The following is a 23,210-nucleotide window of genomic DNA, read 5'->3' as shown; positions in this document are numbered from 1 at the left end:
AGGCAATGGAAGGAACAGTCATTGTCATTGATTTCTTTCTACATCCTTTTCACTTCACAAATCAATGAATAACCAGAGATTAACCCATCCCCCCCCAAAAAAAATAATAATAATAAGTGGCGCTATGAATCATAACATATGTCATCGCATTTGGGATATTGGGAAAGGCATGCAGGTCACCAGCTTTACAGATCTACTCGAATGAAACCATTGGTCTTCAAATAAGACCAAGTTTGAAAGCATGATTAATACTGTTCTGATCTTTCTATAGCTCTTGTCTAATTTTATCCCAGTTTACATTACCTATACTCCTGGGTCTCCCTACCTTGACTCAATCTCAACTTCTCTATTTTCGTTAGAGGAAATTTACGTTCTCCTTGTAATATCTCCTATGGAACGTATAGAAGTTTGTTGGGCGAGTTATTCAGGTTGCCACTTATTTCATCAGGTGTCGCTTCATCCACCAGTGTAGCACTGACTGAACTTGGCTGGATGCTTCTATTCGCCATCAGGATAGCGGCTGCTCCTGGAAAAGAAAATGGCGACGAATGAAAAGCTTAAGTCGAAAATAATACCCAAGGGAAAAAAGTCTAGAAGAATTTCTTTTTTTTAATGATGAGAGGGCTATAGGTGTGCAGCATCAAGACAGAAATCAGTTGCTTTTATGCGTAGTGTCTCTTATAAACAATAAGAATTGTAATCAGCCAACGAGGATATGGAAAAAAATTAATCGTGTGTTTGCCAGTTTGTATGTCTAGTATGTGCGTGTCTGAGTGAGTGTCTATGTTTCTATGATCGTATCAGTGTGTGTACCTGTGTATATGTGTGCGTGTGTGTGTGTGTGTGTGTGTGTGTGTGCGTGAGTGTGTTTCTTATGAAGACACATATACAACATATATAAACAAATTTGAACTTAAGACTTATAATTTCCAGCAACTTACTTTGTGAGTGATGTGTGACACATCGTGGGAGCTGGGCGCTTCTGAATGTTTCTACAGCTAAAAGGCGCTATGTAAATGCTGCTTTATCATCATCATCATCATTAACATACCAGCAACATGGGGGCAGGCCATGCTCGTTCCAGTCTTGACGGCCGACCCAGAGTCGCTCTGGTGACTCGCGCTGGTGATGTACGTTCCTGGCGCCAAAATATCCACACAGGTGCCGTAGTTTGAGCTCGAGCGGATGGTATCGTCTTCCTGCGTGTTGCCCACAGTGATAACCTTATGGAAAAGAGAGAGAGAGAGGGAGAGAGAGAGAGAGAGCGAGAGAGATGCATGTATAGAGAGTGATCATTCTAGGTCCTCTCTGCCCTACCAAAAAGAACGTCCCACAGTATGTTTCAGTGGCGGATCCAGGATCTCGCATCCCGGACGCTACAGAAAAAAAGGTAACAGCCCGTTATTCCGAAGGTTCGTTATTCCAAAGGTTATCTAATCCGAAGCTTCGTTATTCCGATGGTTCGTTATTCCTAAGATTCGTTATTCCGAAGGTTCGTTACTCCGAAAATGAAATAAGATTCTTTATTCCGAAGGTTCGTTAATCCGAAAATGACATAAGATTCGTTATTCCTATAAGGTTCACTAATCAGAAAATGAAATAAGGTTCGTTATTCCGAAGGTTCGTTAATCCGAAAGCGAAATAAGGTTCGTTAATCCGAAAATGTAATAGGGTTCGTAATTCCGAAGGTTCGTTAAACCGAAAATGAAATAAGGCTCGTTATTCCGAAGGTTCGTTGATCCGAAAATAAAATAAGGTTCGTTATTCCGAAGGTACGTTAATCCGAAAATGAAATAAGGCTCGTTATTCCGAAGGTTCGTTAATCCGAAAATGAAGTAAGGTTCGTTAGTCCGAAAATGAAGGTTCGTAAATCCGAAAATAAAGTAAGGCTCTTAAAATTCCGATAATAGAGTGAAATTCTGGTTGTGACAAAATTATGGTGTTGTGACTGTCTTATGCGTTCGTTGATACGTGTGCGCATATGTGTGAGTGTGTGTATTGAGGTCAAGTACATATAGAACCTCTTAATTACTGTTTAAATGCCCATCTTATCCGCTCTCACCCCCATTATCGTCGCCTTATAGCCTCACGTTTATCGGTAGTCTAAAATAAATTCATCATCATCATCATAGCAATTCAGGAGAGGCATGTTCACTTTGAAAAGGGGATGCTAGCATGCTCATACTCTCTTTGGACACCTAAACACCATACGTACACACACATGTTAACAGGCACACACAAAAACACACACAATTCCATACAAACTTTTATCGGCGGCGTGTAGAATGCCGTCGTAATTTGTAATTTCATTTGTACATGTATACTAACGATGAGAGGTATTTTCTCCTCCGGAGGATGATTGCGCCCCCTCCCACTCCTTCACTTCTTCACCAGTGTCAGGATAATACATTCATTATTTGAAATAATTACCATATTCTGCGACTCTAACATGTCTCAAGCAGGGGAAAAAAATCACACATGCGTGGACTTAAGAATAAAGGCTTTTAAACAAATAAACAATCAAATATACTCAACAAGCAGATTTCAAATGTAACATCTCTTTTAATGAGCTTCACTGTGAAGAGTGGAATGTAATCGAACTTGTCCTACCGATCAGTCACTATATAGGTAAGAAATTATTTTGCATGAATTCAATGAGAAGTTAAATGCAGTAAGTTCTCCACTTTTTTGTGTGTGTGACATGGTAACACATGGAATTCATGTCGTTATGGTAACTGACAAAATGTAAGCCAATGCTTTTTATCATTTCTATAGCTCTCGTAAAGTTAAGTAAATTGGGTTGTACACTCCATTATGATAGCCTTTGCCATGACGCTAGTTGTATTACGTATCACCCAAAGAAACTGCAATTTTTTTTTAGTAAAACCCGATTTTGGACACATATTTAGGTGTACTGTTTAGATATTCAAGCTATGGTACCCATTGTTAGAAGTAAAAAAAAAACCCGAGTTGTCAGTTTGCATGCATTTCACTTTCTTTAAACATGTTTATTATGATTTTTTTTTTTGGGGGGGGGGGTCACCATCTTTAAAGGGAAGGCATTCAAAATTAAAGGGATGATATAGTATTGGCTGAGATGGGGCGTCAGGTTTCCAACTTATTGGTGAGATAATGAGAAATTTCCCATGAAATATGAAAGAGCACGTAATTCTTCATGTTCTACGAGGAATGCAAAGTTTATTCGTTGTAAAATGGTCTTAAAATGGCTGAGATATTCAAAATAAAGGGATCCTAATAAAACGTTGGACCAACTTTTTGGTTGGCCCATCGTTTTACTTTGTTTTTGAATATCTCGGCCATTAAACCGATTTTAATACAATACACTTTGAATTTATTTTAGAATTGTATCCTTTTTAAATTTCACAGGTGATTTCTAATTATCTTGCAAAAAGTTAAAATTTGAATCTCCCATCTCAACCAAAACTATACTATCCCTTTAAAATACCTTGCCTGTATGAAATAAATCTCTTTATAAGACACCAATACCCCAGAGGATCGATAGACCCCCCCCCCACATACACACATACACACAGACACAAAATGAAAAGGGGACTAACTGCAAGCACCTTACAAAAACAAACCACGCCCCGTCATTGGATATTGGTACAATTGATTAAATAAATAAACAAACAAACAAACAAACATACACGTATAGATGTTGGCGATTATATTGGTCGCTATCATACATAATAAACATGATAGCGAGTGCTGAAAAATAACCATTATGAAGGTGGACGATGTGAGATCATATTTACACGGAGCCGCTGCATGTCGAAGATAACGACCACAGTGTGGGGAAGGTGGGGCATAATGAAGCACTTAATTTCAAACATGCAATATGACGTCGTTACTGTTATCGTCATTAAAAATGTGAGGGTGTCTGAAAATAGGCTATAGAAAAAAATCACACAGTCCCCTACGCTCTAAATCCAATCGCTCAGGTAAATAATTGTTCAGACTGAATTAAAATCAAGATTCTTGATTTACGCCACTTCTTCCTGCAACACGACGTGCTTTACCTGAAGATATACACGTGTATCATCCTCACCAAAGACAATGTCGAATTTTCATTTTGTAATATTCAAGCAGTATTTTGATTACGACAACGTATTTTGTCATTACAGTGAGTTTATTTCATTTTCGGAATTACGAACCTCATTTCATTTTCGGATTAACGAACCTTATTTCGTTTTGGGATTAACGAACCTTCGGAATAACGGACCCTATTTCATTTTCGGATAAACGAACCTTCGGAATAACGAGCCTTATTTTATTTTCGGATTAACGAACCTTCGGAATAACGTACCTTATCTTATTTTCGGATCAACGAACCTTCGGAATAACGGACCCTATTTTATTTTCGGATCAGCGAACCTCCGGAATAACGAATCTTCGAAATAGCGAGCCTTATTTCATTTTCGGATTAATGAACCTTCGGAATTCACGAACCATATTTCATTTTCGGATGAACAAACCTTCGGAATAACGAACCCTAGGTCATTTTCGGATTAACAGGCCTTCGGAACAGCGAACCCTATTCTATTTTCGGATCAACGAACCTTCGGAATAACGAACCTTCGGAATAACGCCACAAATGTTCGGATTAACGAACCCTTTTTCATTTTCGGATTAACGAACCTCTAGGTATAGGGAATTTGCGTGTTTTGGATCAACGAACCTTCGGAATAACGAACCTTCAGAATAACGAACCTTCGGAATAACGAACAGCACCCGAAAAAATAACAACAACAACAAAACACGATACGTGATGGCGCCGGTACAAAATAAGACTGAATGATAGGCGCACCGTAATGTGGTAGATCGTCTGTTGGTCAGTAACATATCTGTTTTACATCAAAAACCAAATAATCAATGATCATAGTATTTTGCAAGATTTCTATTGTCTACGTGTTGGAATACAATAAATAATATTGAACAAACTGTTAACAAAGTGAAAGAAACCGGAATGTAGTGAAAAAGATTTAAACAAAATATTAAACAAACAAACAAATAGCAACAACATAGAAAATAGAATTAAATCAGTACAGATGGGAGGGGGAAGAGAACAATAGGCGCCAGTAGAACAAGGATGTTGAAAGCGCACATAATTTGATTGAAAATAGAGACCAAATAATAGCACTAATCATCTTATGATATCAAAGGAATTAAAATTGCTTCAAAAAAATGAAAAGAGGATTGAAGAACAATACATACTCAAGATGTTTCATTGTTTTATGACAAAAATTAACAAGATTCGTTCGGGTTATACGAGTTCTCGAGTTAGATAACTGATCCATTTTGTTTGTATTAAGTCTTTTGATAAAATAATTCTTAAGATGAAAAAACGAACATTCAAAAAGTTAGTGAAATTTATCTCCTAATGACTGTAAATTACAGAGATTACACAATCTTCTGCTCCAAGGTATATTTAGATATCTTCCAGAGACAACTTGTAAGTGATCATGGTGATGGGTCGAGAATTTTAAATTCAGAGAAAATTATTCTTTCTCTTTTGGGGAGTTGAATTAGATAATTTTCAAAGTGGATGTTTCGTTTGAATATTCTGTAAGTTGTGGGATGCGCATTTCGAATATATTGCAGAAGATGAATTTGGAGTATGTGTATCAAGAGCCTACGTTTAACAGAGATTTTTAACCCATTTACGACTAGATGTTTCACGCGTGTCCCACAAACTGCTCATGCTTATATTGTCAAAAATCAATTTCATTTTCTTTATCCAGGCTGCAATTGGTAAACATTTCTTTCAAAGAGCATTTTCAATACTATATGCACAATTTGTTGGATAATTTGTCATGTCCATTATGAACAAGACTAGACCAAAAGTTAATTATTCTGCTTTGTACATATTATTGTCTAGTTTGAATCTTCCCAATTCTCCAAGAGCAATGCTCGATGATGGGATGTGGGATGTAACCAAAGAGATTATAGATGTAACGCTTGCGCGCTTGCCATGCATGCGCACGTTTTGCTTCTCAGCAAGTTGAACCATGACTTGATGACGTCATTGGAACCTCGTCTATAGATAAACAGGAGGCATGTTGAAAATTGTGCGATATATCAGGAAAAAAGTAATAGTCTTGGAATTTGTAGTGGCTTGATTAATCATGATCATAACGTGACGTCGCCTACCGCATCAATGTTTCCCGGTACCAGATTGCAGGCGTCGTAACCATTGTTGCCAGAAGATGTGACGACCACCACTCCGTCGTCGATTGCGTTCTCCACTGCAGTCGTCAGACTCCAGGAGTTAAGACTCAACGACATGGACGCCACCACATTATCCACTCCACCTCGCTTCTGTTCAGCGACATAGTTCACACCTGTAAGACGAGATCGAACTCTGGTAATTGTTGCACATCAATCAGAGGCGGATCCAGGGAGGACCGCAACCGGCGCACGCCCCCCCCCCCTTTATTTTTTGTTGAAACAAAAGAAATAAAAAGAAAAAATAGGGGAGGGGTGCGTGCGCCCCCCCTTTAATTTTGTAAACTCGCCCCCTCTTTACGGAATTCCTGGATCCGCCCCTGTCAATGATCATGCAGGCACACGAGACTTTTCATTTTTTATACCTAAGTTCTTCCATTCTGCGCAAAGATTGCGTCAGAGAGAATGCAACTATTGCTTTACAGTTTTCCCTTCTCACTGAATGTTTTTGGATATTCTAGATGTTTACTAACAAAAGTAGAACAGTTCTTTTGAAATATGAATATATATCTGAATTTCCCATTGTTACAGACCTGAAACAACGGCTGAGGTACTGCAGGATCCATAGCAATTGCAAACTTTCACCGCGTACACGTTTGCCTCTTTAGCGACGCCATACTCGGTACCAGCCGCCGTCCCTGCACAGTGAGTTCCGTGCCCATTACAGTCTGAATTCTGTGTAGTTAAGAAAAAAAAGGCAAGAACTAAACAATAACAACGATAGCAAAAAAAAAAAAAAAAAACACGGTTGCATTGATAGTCCATGTCTTGGATGGAATTACTTTTTTGAATCTGACACCTTCACTACTTTAGATTTCCCTATGTATTCTACATTCATTGAGAGATTATAGTGTATACAATAATGTATTACCAAATAAAGTTTTTCTGGGCATTAGTTTGGGCCATGGGGGTCAATTAACCCTTTAATATCCAAGGAGGGGAGGGGGCACAATGTGCCCCCTACCAGATTTCCGTTTGTCACTCCTTTGCCCTTAGTCCAATTTTAACCAAATTTGGTGACTTTTCCTAAAATCTTATTGCAAACATTTTGATGTAGAATTTAGCAATATTTGATATTGCTGGTTGCCATGACAACCATAAATGACAACATTGTCAGTCAGATTTTGCATCTTTTTCTGTTCCGATTTCAATTAACAGTCTTACAGTGTATGAAATGGATGTTTCTTGGCTAAAATTTGCTGAAGAAGCAAAATATGAAATAATTATGGTCCTGGAATGTTTTTCTTATCATTTCTTTTGTTTTTACGTGACAAAGGCATAAAGCAATGGATATAATAGAGATAACTGAAAACAATAGTATTTTCCAAAGATTGCCCTTCTATTTTGTGTCATTTTGATTCCTTCACCCAAGTTATGCCTGCCATATCATTAGTTTATCATAATTATTATCAAATCTGTAAACTAAAAATTACAATATTATGCAAATGTAAAATGTGATAACTGTACATGTACCTATCCCATTTCATCATAGGTCTCATAATGTATTTCTTCATGTTGCTGTGAATAGCGCCCCTATGTGGTGAACTTGAGAAATTTCAACCATAACAATTATTGATAAGATCCCACTTGCTTCTCATTTTGTAGCGAATATGAAAATAATTGGTGTATAATAAGATGTATAAACTGGGGATTAAGAAATTATACAGAAAAATATCATGTTTTTTTCCTATGTATTTCTTTATATTTTGGTAAATACCTACCTCCATGGGTGACCTTGGGACAATTCGAATGTAGGGTAACATCGGGTATGAGTTCCTCTATAAACCTATGTGCCAAATATGACGATGATACATCAAATAATGCAAAAAAGTTACATGGGGGGGGGGGGCACAATGTGCTCCCCTTGGGCCTGGGAAAGGTCAAAATAGCTTTGGCTTAATAGAGTTAAAGGTCAAAGTCAAAGGTCAAGTGAAAATGCTAAAATTTCACCTTTTTTCTCCATATGTCGGAAATTGCGCAAGGTACATGTTTCGTTATAATGACACTTAGTGCATATGCATGTACTGAGTGAGAGTGATTCTCTAGGGAATCTTGAGCCATGGGGTCAAAGTTCCAGTTAAAATGCTAAAATTCTACTTTTGAATGCTTGATTGCACTTTTTCTCCGTACCTTGGCGATTATTGAATGCATACACATAATAAAACTATAGAAACATTCATCAGCGCACGATGACTCTGCTGGCAAAGATTTCAGGCATGGGCTCAAAGGTCTCGGGAAAATGTTAAAATGCCACAACTATTCCCGTATCTTTGATAAGCTCAAAGTATTGTAAAAGAAAGAGATGTTACCAACTAGTGATTATTTGAAGAATACTGCGGGCCATTAGGTCAGAGGGCTAGGGTAAAAAGGTCAAGTGAAAGTATTCAAAAATCCGAGTCATCCATCAAAATGAAACCTCTTTCAAAAAAAAAAAAAAGTAAACTCTTAGCGCATATATTAAGTAATAAACATGTCATATTTTTTTTTTTGGGGGGGGGGCAGTTATGTGAAACTGTCGTCTCACATTGTCTACCATGCATTATTGCGTAACAGGAATATAGTCACCAAAGGGGCATTTCTTTCTTTTTTTTTAAAGAGAATCTTGCTGTTTGATATGTTTCATATTGTTGTAAAGTGCAGTCAGGAAGACTGCACTTACTTTTAATAGCTTTAGCTCACTTTCTTTCTTTGTCTTTCTTAACTTCAGCTTTAGCTTTTACTGCATATCTTAACTACACATGCATATATACGAGTAGAAAAAACGCGTGTTTGGAAAACCAGAGATTGAAAGCAGACTGCTCATGCATAGGACTCACTGTATAGTCCATGTAGTTTACTGCCCACGTGGCGCGATTGCCGAAGTCATTGTGGCTGACGCGTATGCCAGTGTCTATGATGTAAATGTTACCACCCGATCCGGTATCTGCAACGTGACGGTGATATAAATAAACATAATGTACATGGATAGATAACTAAATAGATAGATAGATAGATAGATAGATAGATAGATAGATAGAGAGATAGATAGAGAGATAGAGAGATAGATATTAGTGGAAAAATGAGAAAAGAAAATGGCTTCCATCGGGATTCGAACCAGAGACCTCCGGATTGCTAGCGCGGTGATCTACCGACTGAGCTGTAGAAAGCCTTAGCAGTGTGTTCGTCCCCAAAACCCTAAATTCAAAATGCTTGAATGGTCACAAGCTATAGCAGTGTGTGTGTGTGTGTGTGTGTGTGTGTGTGTGTGTGTGCGTGTGTGTGTGTGTGTGTGACACACACGTACACACTTGAACCTGGCATAAAAACGCAAAGGATAGTTCAACTTGGGGATAAATGCGAGGGATCACCGAAGTGATGCAGCTTTTTGAGTATGTAACAAACGCAAACAGAAGGAAACTGACCAGAAATGAATATGATTTAGTAGTGGAAAAATGCGCAAAAAAAAATGGGGTCCTCACACGAGAAGTCGTCATTGCCATCCGTTGGAAGTTCGCGCTGGTTGATGCGATCGGTGCCCCAGCTTTCAGAGTCGATGTATCCCAGTTTATCCTCCTCGACGTAACTCACTCCTGGCAAAGAGCGGACCTAGATCAAACGTCCATAGAGAGGCTTTGTTTTCAAAAGTTTTATAAATCAGAGCGTGACACCGGCTCCTATAAAGTAATTCAATCAATTCAATTCAATTCAAATGATTTTATATTCATATAAAGTAATACAAAACAATATACATAACGCTTACGTGAGCACATATTTTAAGGAACTTTGACTCACATAAGTTCAACGAAACACGGATACAATATTATAATGATATCAACTTCGGTTTTTAGCTAAGTAAACAAGTAAGCAATACAATCCTATTTTGTAACTCTATAATATGGAAAAGAGGAGTTCACAAGAAAAGCATAGCTTGTAAAATTTGTGAATTACTCTAGGAGATGAGAGCATCTCAAGATCCGTCAAGGACTCCAATATATGGAAATTTTGTAATGCCTCTGCCTTTGTGTTAAAATGATGATACATATTATGATGACACATATTACAAAATAAATACATATTCTTGTTAAATTTGTTCACTTGACTGCTTTGAACAGAGTGAAATAAAGCTAAATGAAATTAATCACCATCGCCACAATATCAAATTGATCAAATGAGATGAACGAAAAAGCAACAACGACTGCAAGTGATGCATTCAGTAGCTGTAACGTGGTGTCATATCAACTCGGTAGGTTTTCTGCCATTCACAAGGAATAATTTCTGTATTAAAGTTAAAGTTTCTCATCAACACATGGATTCCATGAATGTGTGAAGCGAAATAAAATCCTCAGTGAAATATTGAGGAAAAGCGAGAATAAATGGTTTAAAAAAAGCCTCATTTTATGTGCCGCACTGTATTGTTTTGTTTGTTCGATTGTTTGTTTGTAAAAGAAACTGTCCAGTACGTGATGTCCCTACATCGCCTCAATATCAAAGAAAATCCGGAAAGCTTAAATTTGCATTTTTACATCAGTGAAAAGTACAACTTCACTTATCCTGAAGCTTTATGATGGAAAAGGAAGGTCAAGTGCACTTTTGATCCTCAAGAAAATAGTATAATTCAAATTCTTTTCAATAAAAAACAACAAAATACGTTGTCTTTATGGCGTCAGACTCTACCTTTTTTAAGGCCAAGCAATGTTCAACATTTTATTACGTTCAATTTATAAAGTAAAGATGAGGTCGCTCATACTGTTATTGGCTTCTAAATCATACTCATTCGCTTTGTTTTATCACTATTATTTTCTCTCTGGTGCATCATGTTCCATTTCTCATGGAATGATACCGCCTAATAAACAAACGAAGAGGTAGCGTAGACATCTATAACAGCTGTAGCGATCCGCACCCAGTCACACACACACACACACACCATACACACACACACACACACACACACACACACACACACACACACATGGACAAGCACACCTAATGACACACCCAACTGATATAGTGTGCTTGCGAGATATCTTTGACTGTACATGGACCTTGAACAAAGAAAGGAGAAAGAGAAATAAAATAAAAATAGTCATGTGATTTCCTAGCAAATATTGTTAAGTGCCAAGTTATATACAAACTTATTAATTTGCTTAGAGATTGGCATAGTGAATTGTCTTCGAATTCGTTCTATCCCACTATATCTCCTCGCACTATACGTCATTACTATAATAGCATGTGCAATTGGGTTGGGGTGTGTGTGTGGGGGGGGGGGGCAATATTAGAATGGACAAGAGGACAATTACCACGTCCACAGTCTCAGGATCCAGGTCGACAATCACAGCCCTTAGGGCCGTTTTCAGATTCCTGACCAGCTTCGTCTTTCCGATCAGAGCTGAGTCAGTGGAGAAACGGCTGGAAAATGCGTCTACGTCTACCTCGTTCTTCACAAAATGGACAAAAAATGAAAAAAAAATGAATACAAAATACACTGAAATTACGTCATATTCTTCTTAAAATAATGCAGGCATTTATGCAAATGAGTGTGTGAGATATTCCTCCATTCAATGCACAATACATGCCAATATTGGCTCTTTTTATAGTATATCAAAAACATAAGAAAGTGAGAAAAATCCATCGATAGTTTATTGTAACTTTTCTTACATTTCTTTTTCATAATGATAATGCTATTCCACATACCATTTCAGGTTGGCTTTAAAGGGGAAGGCTAGTAACTGATCAGTGGGAATCAGTGGAAATGCTGGGAGATGATTGTTCCAATCCTTATGGGATTCATTCAAGAGTACATTATATATATATTGTTGTGTGAAAATTATTTGCTTCAGAATGGTTTCATATTCAAGTAATGTGCAGTTTAATGTTTCCAGGTTAGCATGCCTGGTCAGTGACGGGGCATTGAGCTGTACATTACTTGAATATGAGACCGTTCTGAAGCAAATAATTTTCACACAACAATAAATATATAACGTACTCTTAAATGAATCCCACAAGAATTGGAACAATCATCCCCCAGCATTTGCACTGATTCCCACTGATCAGTTACTAGCCTTCCCCTTTAATGATTTAAAAAAAAAAAAGACGAGCCAAAAACTGTAGAAATTTTATCAAAATCGGAATCTCAGCGTTATGGGCACTTTAATGTCTAAGGTGTTCATGTTCTCACAAATCAGTTATTTTAGAAATCAAATATTTGAATTGACAGACGTGATGAGGTTAAAACCTCTTCTTCTTAACGTGAAGTCAATGGATGTTCCCTTCGCATTGTGGTCTTGTAGTAACCTAGTAAGAGACTTTTCGGGAGAAAGGAATAACCGTTCCTTCACCAACTTTTATTATCTCTGTGGACAGACCATTCAGAGAGAAACAAGGTGATTACATCGGTTGACATAGTAAAAGTGAAATATGTTCGTTATTCCAAAGATTCACTACTTGGAAATAGGAAAATTCCCTGTACCTACTTATTTTTTCGTTCATCCGAAAATGAATGAGGATTCATTATCCAGAGCATTTGAGATGTTATTTCGAAGGTCCTTATATCAATAAAGCTTGGTTAATCGGAAAATGAAATATTTTTCGTCGTATTGAAGGTTCGTTAATCCCAAAATAAAGAATGGCTCCTTAATCCGAAAAAGGGGGGGGGGAGTCAAGCAGAAAATTAATGCGTTCTTCTGTACCTAAGAATCTCTAAAAAAAAAATCTTATTCCGTTTTTGGAGTAACGGAACTATGAGATAGCGAACCGTATTTGATTTCGGAATTACGAGTCTTCGGAGTAAAGGGGGTTTACGCCTTTACATGGTAGGAATCAAAATACATCCACAAAATTTATAATCTGTTTTTTTTTTAACACGGTCTGAATATGGTTGTGTCTTTCCAGATTAAAGAAAGAGAAGCATCAATAATCAGATGATTCCGATGTTATCAAAATTTTCGATCTGCTGCCCCTCCATGATTACTATGGGAGCGAACCAGGCATTATTATTGAGATATATATAGAAGAGTTCTTTCAACTAGGCCTATTTTACTGTAGTGTCCTAATAGTGACCAAAAGGAAGAAGAAGACATGTATAGTAATATATAATTAACATAGATTACGTAAATGAAATAATACAATATCAGGTTTAAAAAAAAAAAAACTGGTTCACAAAATAACAACCTACACCCCGAAAAACAACTGAAAAATGATAGGATTTCATCACCAAAGTAGGAAAACTAAAATGATTTGTTTTTGCATATGTATCATGAACATTATGAATGGAATTATAATATTGTATAGATTCAAACACGGCTTCGCGGAAGATACACGTCGGCTGACGAGTGTCCTTACAGTCATAATGTTACGTTAGAATCATTCAAGTGAAAGGCTCCGTTGAACTGGGAGGTCAACAGAATAGTACCCAGAGCAAAGCTACATTAAAGTTGGAAACAATAACAATGCAAACTAAATAACATTTTCTGGACGCATGTGTATTTATGTAATAAATCCTAACCAGAGATACTTTATATATCACTCATAGGGCCTGTTTCAATTTATAGACTAAACAAAAAATAGAAATAATCTTATACAAAACATTTCAACCAGTGATACTACCCCAAATATAAAAAAAAAGATGTGGATGATGAATAAGAATAAAACTTTATGATTAAACTCAAAGGAAACCAAAACCCAAAGAGAAATGTGGATCGAGTGAAAGCAGCAACATTAGTAGAAAACATCAGTGAAAGTTTGAGAAAAATTAGACAATCGATGGAAAAGTTTTGAATTTTTAAAGTTTTGGTGTTGGAACTGCTGGATGGGGAGACTACTAGAGGTTATGTTGTCATGTGTGGACAACTATGATAAAGAAAATATGAAGGGAATTCCACAAAAATTCATTTTTCATGAAAATTACACATTTCATCAACTTGATACTGACATAATGTTAAGGGTAGCAATTATTTCCCCTGCTTTCTAATGTCGGTAATCAAGTGCTCTTTCATTATGCTAGAAAAGTGATTTTTTTTGGAATTCCCTTTATGTTTTCTTTATATTGTTGTCCACACATGACATCATACCTCTATTAGTCTTCCTCATCCAGCAATTCCAGTCCAAAAACTTTACAAATTCATAACTTTTGCATCCATTGTCCGATTTTCTTCAAACTTTCACTGATGTGGTCTACTAATGTTGCTGCTTTCACTCAATCCACAATTATCTTTGGGTTCTGGTTTCCTTCAATGCCAATTTTTCCTATTCTAACCATTCCGATGACCAGAAAACAGTTCTGTTGTAACTTTTTGACGTCCGTTAATCAAAACATACTCTATCCCAATGTCCCCTTGTACATTACAATTTTGATGCAATCACACAATGATTCAAACGAGGAATGATAATCAGTCTTCATATTGCATCATTGAATGTGAATATCTTTACAATATATACTTAGATAAATTCTTTAAAACACAAATAAAAAAGCAAAAGAGCTCTCTCCTTCAATACCGCCATGTGGCCCTTCAAAGTTTGTTTGTATTTCGTCATTCTAACTGTTCTTGTGCTGCAAAGAAACAACAAAAGACCAAATAAGTCAGTTGTGGTCAGGATTACCTCCAGAACAACGATGTGACGATCGCTGAATTTGTCGGGGTTCCGAACCAGTGGTGCTAGTGGCCGGCCGCCGGCGCTGGCGGCGCCGATAAGCGCGAAGAGAGCGAGGATGAATTTCGTGTTCATCGTGGAGAGATGAGGTTGACGAATGAAGATATTGCCTCGTGACATTAGTTGTCTAATTAGTCCGGCTTTACGATGGGTGCCTTACGCACACCTGCCGAGGGATGACATCATGTGCGCTAATTGGGTAGAACATTTGTCACATACTGACGTGGGCGTGGTCTGTCATGTGATTTGAGAAGTGGTTTTGAACCAGGGAAGGGTGAGACATGATTCTCCCCCACGATTACTCAATCCGATACCACTCTTTAGACATCGAGGAAAGAAAAAAAAGGAAAAAAAAGGTAAAGACTGGACGAGAAAAGCAAGAAGCTCTGTTTCACCTACTGCTTGAAAGTGTTCGATAATCATTTTTTTTTTTTGGGGGGGGGGAGTTCATGTTACTCATTCAGTCATTTATATTTTGGCTGAGAGGTAGTCATTGGTTTTGCATGACATTTCTTTCACATATCTTTCACATCTTCCAGTGTCTTCCACATGTTTTATGTCTGATCTACTTTTCTTTTACATCTTAACATTCAAGTGTTTAATCAATTACACAGTGATAATCAATAATCAAAATAACAATGAAATGTATAGTCAATTAGTGAAATGCAAGTAAACGAAGAAGTATCATCTGCACGGGGGGAGGAGGCAAATTTAAAATCGGTGGCAAGCAAACGCAGTCAGAAAGGACAACAAAAAACACACTCCACAGAGCTCTAAGTCTGACGTCCTCTCGCTATCTTGTATTCCGTCCCTCTTGTCACGCAGTATAGTCTTGGCGCCGACAGATGTTACTTATTACAGGCTTTTTGTTTACGCGTTGTTTGCTCGAATGAAGATAACTCATTAAATATTAAAACAGACCGGAGATTTCATATGGAGTGTAAACATGATATAGCGATAGATGATATATTGTCAGATAACAAGAGCAACCCGAATATAGTGATGTCAAAATAAGGAAGTTTTGCAGTTTCTTCATGTTGCAACCAAGATGTGATATCTGCACACTCACATATCTCTTTATGCAATTTAGATACAGCTTCGTCCCAACTTTTCATATATTTGAATATTCTAAAGCACACTATAAGCACACTCACACACACACACACACACACACACACACACACAAGTAGTTTAAAATTTGCGTCATTGATAAATTTGATACTTGAATTTTTTTTTACAAGCTCAACAGTGATTGTTAAGAAATCCTAACAACTCTCATTAAACATGTTAAATGATAATTGCGGCATGAGATGATCATTGGTGTAATCGCATGGTACATGAAAAATAAAAAAGGTTTAAGTCACGAATCCGACACCCACGAGACAGCTAGTACAGCCCACGAGTCACACAGCCCACAAGCTCGACACTTGGAAAATATTGCCCATGAGTCTGACATAATAAGGTAATCAAGGCCGTTGAGTCCGACACTACAAAAAGGTCCATGAGTCCGACACTTGACAAAAGAGACCCACGAGTTCAACACAAGACAAAAAAGGCCCATGAGTCGGACATTAGGCAAAAAGGGGCCACTAGTCGGAAACTCATTACATCACGGGGGCCGATCTCATAGACCTTTTTGCCCAGTGTCGGACCCGTGTTGGGTCTTGTTTGCCTCGAGTCTGACACTATAAGCCTTATTCTAGGGGGGGGGGGGTGTTTGTGTGTGGGTGTATGTGTGTGTGTGTGTGTATTGGGGCCATATAGTGTCTGATTCGTGAGTTAAATATCTCATGGGCCGAAAAACTCATGGATTTTTCATTCATTGTTCGTGAAACAGAGCTCGTGAAACATAATACTGACTTGTGGGCAAGTGGGTGTAAGTTTCTTGGATAAACGCCGAAAAAAGAGAGTTGCAGTTGTACTCGCAAATTCTGTATCAATTGGTACCTGAAATTATAAGAGAGAGATAGAGAGACAGAATACATTCTTTTGATTATCACTCGATCCTTTCCAAACAGAGGTAAATGCCAATGGAAATGGAGTCAGGCGACAACACATAGTGCTAGGTTGGTTAAAGTATAACCTAGCACAAAACCAAAAGTTCGTCATCGTGTGACTATCGTCTTTTTAATCGGTCTTGGCACCGACAGATGTACAGACTACGTGCATTTCTCAAAGCCATTGTTTACTTAGGTGATTTTATACAATTTTCAGATGTTCGTCATGCCAGACATGACTTTGCATTTCAAAAGTAGACTTTATTTGCTTCAAATACCTTCACTTCATGGTGGTACCATTTAATCAACAAGAAAGTGAAATGAAACAAGATGAGATGATTATTATACGTCGAACAATCAAGAATTATAACCGTCATCGAGAAAAAAAAAGATATGCAAGTTAATTATGACATTTCGTCACAACTACACGACATGAACACACATTTACACCTACACACACACAATGCACAATCCGTAGATTCTTTTATTTGGAGGCTTAGCGTTTGTCGGTATCGTGTCTCATTAATCATTTTACACACTTGAGTCCACATGAGAGAACGCAATGCAAAGATGATGGTTATGATAATAAGCGTTGATAATGATGATGAAGATGATGACGCTGATAATGATGATCATTTGTGAGTTTGCCTCCCTCTACAAGTTAAATTTGTTAAGATTGCAGCTGCTGATCTGTAAATTGACAACTCTGTTAATTTATCTGCTGGTCAGTTGATCTGCTGATCTCTACATTGAAGAAACTTACACCTAAACCCTCTCTCCTCTGAATAATATATTTCTTTCATTTAATTATGATCATGATATTGATAACAGTATGGGTTTTTTTTACAATGTTGATGATGATCTTATTGATAATGACAATGATCATGATAAGTGAAGACAATGATAATAGTTTCAATGATGGCAATATGATGCTTTGGAAGAACAAACAAATACTATTTTTCCCATAAATCATTAATATCTTTTCATTTCATTTCATTTATTTCATTCTTTTTTTTTCTTTTTCGGCAAACGTAACACAAAATGAATCAGAAGAAATAACATAGGCATGTATTCGACTTTATATGGTAGATAATAGTTAACAAATAAAGAATCATGCATGCATACCGGCAAAATACAAAGTTATGTTTGGAGGAAAAAAAGAATTGAGAGGTCCACTGAAAAGTGTGCTTGTAAATTTTGAACCACTCAAAGGATTCTTGTGAACATATTTTATTTACAAAGACAGGACAGAACAAGACAGGAGAAACACAACGACATTACATGACTTATTAGACAGGGGCGTCGAGAGAATTGTTTCCATGGGGGGGGGGGGGGGACTTGGAAGATATAGAGAGGGAGAGGAGCGACTGAGTGGGGAAGGGTGTGGGAGGGGGTCTTCTCACAGGAGGGAGATTTAAGATCGTAAACTGAAACCCGGGGTACGGCATATGTCAGTGCTGGTGTGGTCGCATCCAGATGTTTCCAAATGCAACGTTGAGGCATGAGGGGTCAAACGGGCAGATGATTATGGCCAGTTCCTCTCCCTCTCCCATCCCTTCCCTAACTTTAACTCAACTTTAACTTGTGTGCAACGTTGTCATGACTGTCCAAGTCTTTGCCCGTAAATTGTACTTTACAGGCGGCTTGAACTGTTTGTGTACAATCCGCATGTCCTTTGAAAATGGGCGTTCTTAAAGGGGTAATCGAAATTCCCGAGTTAACTCCTTGCCCAAGTATACTCGGGACTTGTCCCCAACGGGTTAAGATCTTGCCCTGCGCTAACACCCTTGGACAAAACGTTTTGTCAACTCTTTCTGCTCAATGTAGGGCCTACATAGAGAGGTACCTGGATTTTTATTCAAAGTTATCAAGCCTTTGTGACGGCGATGTATTGACATTGGAGGTGTAGTGAAATGAGGCTAAATACTAGTGCAGCATGTAATCATTATCATAGAAACTATCCATATTTTTTATTATTACCGTTATCACCTATAGCTTCTGAAAACATTCGAAATCCTGAAATGCATTTAGCACCGAATCACCAGGTGCCGCACGTCACGACTCAACATCCACGAGTCATGCATCCCAGCACGAGCTTCACAGTTCATTGAGCGTGGCCCATGCACTCGACGTCAAGTAGCATAGGCCCACGAGCTATACGGTCCACGAGCTGAACACTGCAAATAAGGCGCACGGACGAGACACAAGGCAAAGAAAAGAGGTCCATGAGATGAATCGATCGACACCCGGCGAATAGCGATATGTCTATAAACCAGTGATAAATGTTCGTTTGTACAGGGTGTTATATAGCATATCAAGGAAGAAATAAATGAAGAGAGGGGGCAGCTTCATTAAGCCAGTCAGCGCGACGGATTGACCCCAAAGAAAACACGCCTACCTCTGTGAAGTTTAAAACAGAAGTGTCTTCCCGATATATGAATGTCAAAGTTTTCTAGTTTGAATTATATTAGTTATGAAAAAAGATTACAATCTTCATAAAATAGAATCGCACCCTCATTGTCAACTGTTAATTAGTTTTTGTTTGAGGGGGTGGAGGGCTCGATCCTTCGGAGCCGCCCCTTTCCACGCCTTCCCGCAGAACATGGATGCTATTAATAGAAAAATATGAAACAATGTTTATACTCAAATAAGACTTTTGAAAAAAAAAAGTTTCGCTGTGAAACGAAGTTTACAAGGAAGTGGTTCAAAAATTTCCATTCCTATCATTTCAACAATTAATTCCATAAGTATATGTACATTTAATGTTTTAACACATTCTATGTTTTGCTTTCCTTGAATCTATACCCATAAGAAACATGTGTTATTGGAAAAAAAAATAATTTAAATTGATTTGAATTGACAACTGAATTATGTATATTACGTAATAAAGGCATCATAGAGTATGGCGTGTATTATACGCGGTTGTTAACACTATGACCTCATATCCAGGGGCTATGGAACATTTTTTTTTTAATTGATGGGGCCGTGTGTTCTCTGCAAGGAAGTGGATTAAAGGTTCAATATTACTCCCTGTTTGTTGTTGTTGTTGTTGTTATTGTTGTCGTTGTCTTTCAGGTGGGAGGCTGTGCACCGAGGAAAGGGGATCAAGGTTTAATAGTACCCCCCTCCTCGCCAGCTTTCAACGGAAGAATGTAAAGTCACGGTTGCTGCTATTGTTGTTCTTGTTGTTTTTAAAGAACCAAGAAATGAGGGGGGTGCTTCCCGCTAGCAGCCCGTGTAATTTGAATGTGGGTTCTTTCATAATGTTTAAGTTTTGAAACCACTATAAGTCTACACTGTTTATTTTTTTGTTGTTGCATGTTTTTAATAATTTCCTGTAGTTATAGTGAACATACATAACATATTACAGTTTAATATCATTATAAAGGGATGGTATAGTATTGGTGGAGATTAGGACTGGGCTTTCAACTTTTGCGAGATACCAAAAAACCACTCACAGAGTATACCATTCTAAGAGGAATTCAAAGTTTAAAATCGGTTTTGGAATGGCTGAAAGCGATCAAAATAAAAGTTGGGTCCCACCTTTTGTTAGAATTGCCATTTCAAAACCAATTTTCATCAAATAAACATTGAATCCCTTACATGGTCTTTCATATTTCATAAGAGGTTTCTCATTAACTCACCAAAAATGTTAGATACCGGAAGTTAGGTCTCAACCAAAACTATGCGATCTCTTTAAGTTTTTGACCAAAATCTCTTCCTTTTCCGCTATTCTCCATCTCATTTATACAAAGTATATCCCACTACTCTCTCTCTCTCTCTCTCTCTCTCTCTCTCTCTCTCTGTTCTGTCGTTCTTCCTATTTGGACAAGTCTCCTGTCTATCTGACCGGGCTTTCTTTTTTTGCGAGACTTTTTTTAGTTGGACACGACATATTTCTTCCTCCCACTCCATCCTTGTAGTGCTTCTTCCGGTAGGATTCAATGGGTCTTGCTGTTAATTACTTGGTGCATGTCAATTCTGATGTATCCACGTACTATAATTATCTTCCTATTTATTTAGATGACCTGTTCATAGGCATTGCTATGTCCTATGACTGTTCACAAAGTGACACAAATCAGACCGTGTTTTTTCCCATTCTGTGCTTTTAACGACATGTATATTGATTATCAGTGATGATAATATATAAATGATTCACATCTTGGAATCCCCTATTATGTACGCACAAACAAGCATAATACATGTGTCTTTCTCTGTGGACAACGCTATGTAAAATCATGCACGGTAATGTAGAAATAAATTTACATTCAGGCCTTTTCATTTGTACTGCATGCAGAGATATTTATTTGCTGATGTGATCACATTGTGTTCAGTGCTACAAATCCCAAACCTTGTTAAATTAGCATGCTGAAATCCACTAACAACCGTTAGAAATGAAGAGTCCATATTTGCCAAATGGAGATATTTGCGATTAAAGGTCAAGAAAAATAGAGAGAATAATAAGAAAATTGTTGCTTCTTTTGACCATAACTTCAAAAACGTACCTTTATATGTAGTGACCAATATATCATTTCAGGTATTACACTGCAAAAAGTCCGGTGTTAAATATGAAACACCGAGCTGGTGTTAAAATTCCGGTGCTCATTCATGGTGTTGGATTAACACCTCCCGGTGTCATTTCAAATTATAAAATTGTTTATTGAATAGCTCCTTAGTTACTGCACTTCTTGTTAATTTTGAACTTCAACAAGACGATAAAGAATTTTCCGATAAAGTACTTGATTTTTGAAAAAAATGTGTAAACACATCTACACCACAGTAACACCAGTTGGTGTGGTCTGCTATTGAAGCTGGACGGGTGTTATACCATTGAAATTAACACCACCAATATCAAATCAACACCATGCGGTGTCATTATTGAATTAACTCTAGCGCAGTGTCAACAATATCACCAGCCGCATGAGTGTCAAATTAACACCACGAAGTACCAGGTGAACACTTTTTAACACCGTCACAATACATTTCCTACACCTGTGGGTGTGGTCCTCTATTGAAGCTTGATTGGTGTTAGATTTAACACCCATGGTATTAAATCTAACACCGATGTTTTTACAGTGTATTTTGTACTTTATGACAGAGACCGTACTTCAAAATCTTCAAAAATGGACTTGTCGGTTTTTGCAAACAAACTCTTCAAATGTACACTTAATAATGAAATGTACACTTGATAATGAAATGCAACTGGCACAACACTTGCATGTCATATATTACATTATTATTATTATATTATATATTATATCTTTACTACAACTCTGGTGTATATACATTTCAATGTAAGCTTGTTACGAACTCACAGGAAACCTTGTATGACTTTCAATCTTTTTCTTGCATACATCATTTGAGAGAGGATTATTGTGTCGTAATCATAATTGAGTTACATACTTAGATAAAGAGACACGAGAGATTCATAAAGTGACAACAATGAAAACATGTTTGTCCTTCCGCGTAAGTCTACTCCAACTGATATTCTCTGCACACTATGCACCTAAGAGGAAAAACACTCTACAAAATGTAATCAGTGAGATGAAAACGAAGCAATGTGAAAAAAAGAAATTTTGGTAGATTACTTCAACACAAACACAGACACATAATCAGAACATCGTCTTGGTTTCTGCTCTATTTTTCTAAACGTTAGATATTTATCATATATGATTTATTTGAATTATTTTCCCCTCGTAAGTTTACGATTCATGATACCAATCATGCTATCAATATACACGTTCCACGTTCTTTGAATGATGACTTCATGATAACACAGACCAAGTACGTACAATGGAAGCCATGATTTGCTGTCACAGGCTACATGTTTAGTTGCACCTACCCTAATCACGAAACAGTGAGGAGTTTACAAGGAATCAAACTTGAATAACAGGCGTTCTCATAAACTACATGTCAATTATTTTTCCACCCAGCTGCAAAGTGGAGACACCAGCTGAATGTCCTGAAAACAATGCTATGGATGATAAAAAAAGCAAACAAAAATATATTTTTGATAACAGCAATCGATACTTATGCACATGCAGGAAGAACTTTTCTTGAAGGCTCTGAAGCAAGAAATCTAGAAATGATAAAACTCCTCTTCAATATCAATTACATTACATTTTTTGTGATGCTCAAAAATGAAGATGTATAATTTATAGAAAATTATGCATAAGTTCCAATCAAGTAAACCATTGAGCAGGGCTAGAGCTATAGAAAATCCCTTTACAAAGTTTTAGTCTAATAGCATTTCATGATCATGGTTTCTCATTCCTTCCCACCGTGTATAGGTGTAGGGGGTTGAAACTGGATTAAAGGCAGTTCAGTTGAAATCTTTGATAT

The 23,210-nt window shown here is 37.4% G+C and overlaps 1 pseudogene; it reads right to left on the bottom strand.

Annotated features, from left to right (window-relative positions):
* Positions 1-299: 299 nt before the first annotated feature.
* LOC139731588 (aqualysin-1-like) lies at positions 300-14,946 on the bottom strand (annotated as a pseudogene).
* Positions 14,947-23,210: the final 8,264 nt, after the last annotated feature.

Source organism: Diadema antillarum, unplaced genomic scaffold (genome assembly GCF_040938485.1).
Source record: "Diadema antillarum isolate AM-2024a unplaced genomic scaffold, OU_Dant_1.0 seq00000381_RagTag, whole genome shotgun sequence".
Lineage (NCBI taxonomy): Eukaryota > Metazoa > Echinodermata > Echinoidea > Diadematoida > Diadematidae > Diadema > Diadema antillarum.
The sequence above is the reverse complement of the archived record's forward strand: the minus strand, read 5'-3'. Positions and strand labels throughout refer to the sequence as shown.